Source organism: Danio rerio, chromosome 10, assembly GCF_049306965.1.
Source record: "Danio rerio strain Tuebingen ecotype United States chromosome 10, GRCz12tu, whole genome shotgun sequence".
NCBI classification, from domain to species: Eukaryota; Metazoa; Chordata; class Actinopteri; order Cypriniformes; family Danionidae; genus Danio; species Danio rerio.
In genome coordinates this window covers 43,174,104-43,178,609 of record NC_133185.1, presented here as the reverse complement: position 1 = coordinate 43,178,609, position 4,506 = coordinate 43,174,104, and the positions used below count along the sequence as shown (strand labels likewise).

General features: G+C 39.1%; 1 long non-coding RNA gene and 1 other non-coding gene across 2 annotated transcripts; both read left to right on the top strand.

The window, feature by feature from the left end:
- The first annotated feature begins 2,400 nt into the window (after positions 1 to 2,400).
- LOC137496604 (uncharacterized) lies at positions 2,401 to 3,825 on the top strand. The gene is made up of 2 exons (XR_011017082.2): positions 2,401 to 2,667; positions 3,609 to 3,825. It is a non-coding gene; the product is annotated as an uncharacterized lncRNA (long non-coding RNA).
- On the top strand, positions 3,534 to 3,648 carry mir125b-3 (microRNA 125b-3). The gene has a single exon (NR_030069.1). It is a non-coding gene; the product is annotated as a microRNA 125b-3 (primary transcript).
- Positions 3,826 to 4,506: the final 681 nt, after the last annotated feature.

Sequence of the window (4,506 nt, the reverse complement as noted above, 5' to 3'; positions counted from 1 at the left end):
AATGATTCTTTTAGCAACCTAAAACATGAACAAACTGCCATGTTTATCATCACCTTTTGGACTATTATAAACTCAGAATGACGGAATTACTCTCTAACAGAGGTTCCATGTGCTTGTGAAGTTTAAAGACAGAGATGAGAGGTTTGCACTGACTGTGGGCTATATGTTGCGTGTTGTTTTTGAACCCAAACAAAGACTAAATGCATGCTGTGTGTAGTTTTTTTGTAATTGGTAATATATCAGAGACTGTAAGGGGCTGTATGTGTTCATATATGCTGCATTTATTTATTTATTTTATATAATCACAGACGTATAACAACACGTGTATATATACATAATATATGTAGACGTACTGTGTATTTTTCATCATTAATAACTTTGTTTACCTCTTTGATTTGTTGAATATTGCCAGTTGTTTTGTTTGTTTCACTTGTTTTCTTGAACAATTGTATTAGTATATACAGTGCTCAGCAAAAATGAGTGCACCCCATTTTGAAAATGAATATTTTTATCCATTACTTAGTGAATGTAGGTCATATATTTCACAAAACAGATTTATAAAACAGAAATATATATAAAATATTATTTTAGTCACCGAATATCTTTAGAGACACATTTAATACATTTAAATTCATGCAAAATATAGAAAAAAATACAAACTTCAAAAAGTTTTGTATGAGCCTTTTTACATGACGATAAAGTAGAAAACGGAAGTCGTCGATTAAGTTCGTGCGCGATTTATGTAGAAATGTATTTTGCTCGTGTCTCACAAGACCCAATACGCTTTGTTCACGTTGCAGACGTTCAACCAGTTGCATGAGGTTGTTTGCGTCGTTTTTTTTTTTTTTTACCATGTATTTTGTTTCGTGTCGTTTTAAATTGCTGTTGTTTTAAATATTGTTTTATTTACTGTTTAAAATGGCTATTTTGGTTTATTTTACAAATTGGTTTCGATGTTTTTATTGTCTCATCATCAGTTTACGTAGCCTTTGTGTTTATTATTTGGTTTTATCTTATCATCAATAACTTTACCTCTTTGATTTGTTCAATATTGCCTGTTGTTTTGTTTATTGTTTTACTTGTTTTCTTAAAAAGCAATTGTATTTGTATATACAGTGCTCAGCAAAAATGAGTGCACCCCATTTTGAAAGTGAATATTTTGATAAATTTCTCAGTAAATATAGGCAATGTTTCACAAAACAGATTTATTAGTCACCGAATATGTTTAGAAATAGAAAGATAAAACTCTTAAATTCATGCGATATATATATATATTTTTTTTATTATTATTATTATTTTTATTTTTATATTTTATATAAAATAAAATAAAAAAAATATATATATATATACCCCATATATATCCCATTTTGAAAATTAATATTTTTATCCGTTTCTTGGTGAATATAGGTCATATATTTCACATAACAGATTTATTAAACTAATATAAAATATAAACTATATTTTTTAAATAATATTTTAGTCACCGAATATGTTTAGAAATAGAAAGATAATACAATTAAATTCATGCTAAAAAATTACAAACTACAAAATTTTATACATTTTTTTTGCTTCTCTTGAATTTTGCTCTTTTTTTAAATTTGTATTTAATATTTTCCCTAACATATAAATGTGTGTGTACTAATTTTGGACCGCTATCGTAAGTGATTTTGTTAGGTTAGCTCCAGATTTAGCTTCAGCACTGCCTAATCTTATGTAGCTGCACAAATATAATATTGCAAAGCTTCCTATAGAAAATATTAAATTAAATGAGAGATTTGTGAGGGGAGTACTCAAATATGCTGATCACTATAGTTGGTTTCATCCTCTCGTTTTGTAATTAATACATTTTTTAATCCTTGTTTTGTTCCAAAGAGCTTTCATTAGTATATTATTGTTTAGTGTTGTTAGGTATATTATATTGTATACCTGTTTTAATTATTATTTCCTCCTTGTCTTCATATGCATTGCTATTTATTTTTTATTCTTGTTTTGCATAAATTGTCATTGTCTTCCTTATTTTGATGTTTTTTTTATCTCCGTATACTCTTTTTCGTTTCTGTTTGCACGTCCCCGGATGTCTGCATGTGTTTTGTCGTGGCGTTTGAACACTTTTGCGCAGCTTTGGCGGTGTTGTAGCAGATGACCCTCCTCAATCAGTTGTGGAAATGTTGTCACAATATTGTGACAGACAGATTGTCGTGTGGCTGCACAGAGCGCCGCGGAGAGAGCGAGACGCCATTTCTGGCTGCTGGCTGGCTGCGTTTTTTCCAGCCTTCGGAGAAAGTGAGGGATTGATCAGTGCAGAGGGGAAGCGGAGCTGAGATGAAGAGAGGGAGTGAGGGAGGGAGAGACGGAGGGGAGGGGGGGAGTTTCTCGCTGCAGAATCTGCCGCTCGCTGGCACTCAGTCACACCGAGAGAGCGAGAGCGGCTCTCACAGACGGCCCAGGTACAGGTGCAGAGACACGGGACAGGTGTCCGCACCGCTGGAGGACGAGCGGGTGACCCAGGTGACCGAAGACCTGAAGATGAGCGCTGGTCCTGATGAAGAGGAGGAGCGCGTCTCCTTTTGGTCACATCTCAGGATGTTTCGCTTTTCCTTTCTCAAATCCTTTTCTCTTTCTTTCTTTTCTTTTACCTTGAAGATGACAAAGCTGACAGGTTTGAAGGTAGACATTTTGTGTGTGTGTGTGTGTGTGTGTGTGTGTGTGAGTGTATGTGTGTGTATGTGTGTGTGTAAGGCACGTGGCGGCCGCTCTCATTTCCGGGAGTGTCCACACCGTCTGGTCCCTGAGGATGAACGATGCTGCCTGTTTGTAGGGGGAGGAGGAGTCTTCAAGGTGTGTGTGTGTGTGTGTGTGTGTGTGTGTGCGTTAGATGCACGTTACACTGCGTTTGCAGTGTAAATGACATGCATGTTTTGGCTGCCGTGTGCACTATTGGATTTGCTTGCGGTCAGTGTTGTGAGGTTGCATGGTCTCGTCTGTGCTCACAAAGTCACAAAAAGACAACTTATTGTTAAACGCTGTCTGGGGGGGGGGGGATCGCAGGCGATGTGCGTCCGGGTGGGTGAGGGAGACCGCTTTTTGTAAATTTTGCCCGGCTCTGATCAATTGCCGCTACACGTTTTTCAGTGTAATGGAGTCAGTGGTGGGAGACGAGACGCAGACAGACACACACGCGCACACACATACAGACATTCATGTCTGAAGCTGCAGTCAGAGGCCAGCGGTTCTGCTCACCAGAGATCCTGAAGATGAGAAACACAGGACAAAGACAAAGACTGACCGTCTGACTGGAAGCTTTTTTCTGACCAACAAAGACTCGACGGACATCTTCAAATCCAAACGCTCCTTCTGGTTTCTTTTTACCTTTTTTGTCTGCTTCTGTGTGCATGGCGTTTGGTGCATGATGTACCTGTGCGTCGCGTAGCTTTAAACTCTGAAATGCGGATTCCTTTTATTTTCATAGGCCGAACAATAAAATCTGAATGCGAGAGGACGTGAATGTGCAGTGTATCTATGTAAGTCACTAACCCGTGCGGCCACCGCTGCACTCCTCCTGGTCCCTGAGACCCTAACTTGTGAGCTTTGTGTGCTAAAAATCACAGGTTAAGCTCTTGGGACCTGGGCAGAGGGCAAAAGCACTGGATCCCCTGGCTGCGTCCTGACAGAGACGCAACGGACGGACGGATGGATGTCTGTGAGAGATAAGACCGAAGACGAGGAAGCGGCGCTGATGTGTCTGAATGTTCAATATGTTCACATGTCTGTGATGATGATCATGCTGATGGTTTCTTATGTTCCTCAATAAAAGCCGATGCTGTACGTCTGCTCAGATGTTTTTTCTTTGGGGCGAGGGGTGCTGATCGCTCTGTCTGGCTCTGTCTGGTCGCCACTGCAGCTCATCTATAACTGACCTTTATCGCATCGGCGGCGAGAGCAAGGGCCGAGATTATCAGAAACGATTGATAATTCTGTTCCTTCTCGATTCTTAATGGTGTTTTTACGATGGCGCCCAGCACCTGTACTAATGCAGAACCCGTCTGCTTGGCTTTATCCACCAGATGCAATGTCATTTTTTGTTTAATCCAATACCGTCTGATGCATAGCCAAACAAGACAGAGCGACATATTGAACCAACATATGCCGACACCTTCATTTACACAAAACAATACACTTATTACCTAGCAGACACACAACTTTGCTGCTAGCAGAACACGATTATTGCGTTTACGATGTCGTCGTGTTGTTTTCTGAGCATTGAGCTTGTGGTTTCAGGGGGTCCGGTTGGGCTTCTTCCTGTTTTAAAGACATTCTCTCATAGGGTCTCACGTCTGGCTTTGTTCTTCATCTCCCTGGAGTCTTTAACTTTTGAAAACCTCATTTTGCTAAATTACCCACATTAGAAATGTAGTTGCAAAACAATTGATTTCCTTCTAATGCTCTCTCTCTCACACTTTCTCTCCCTCTCTCTCTAATTATATTTTTCCCTTCTTGGTTTTTACT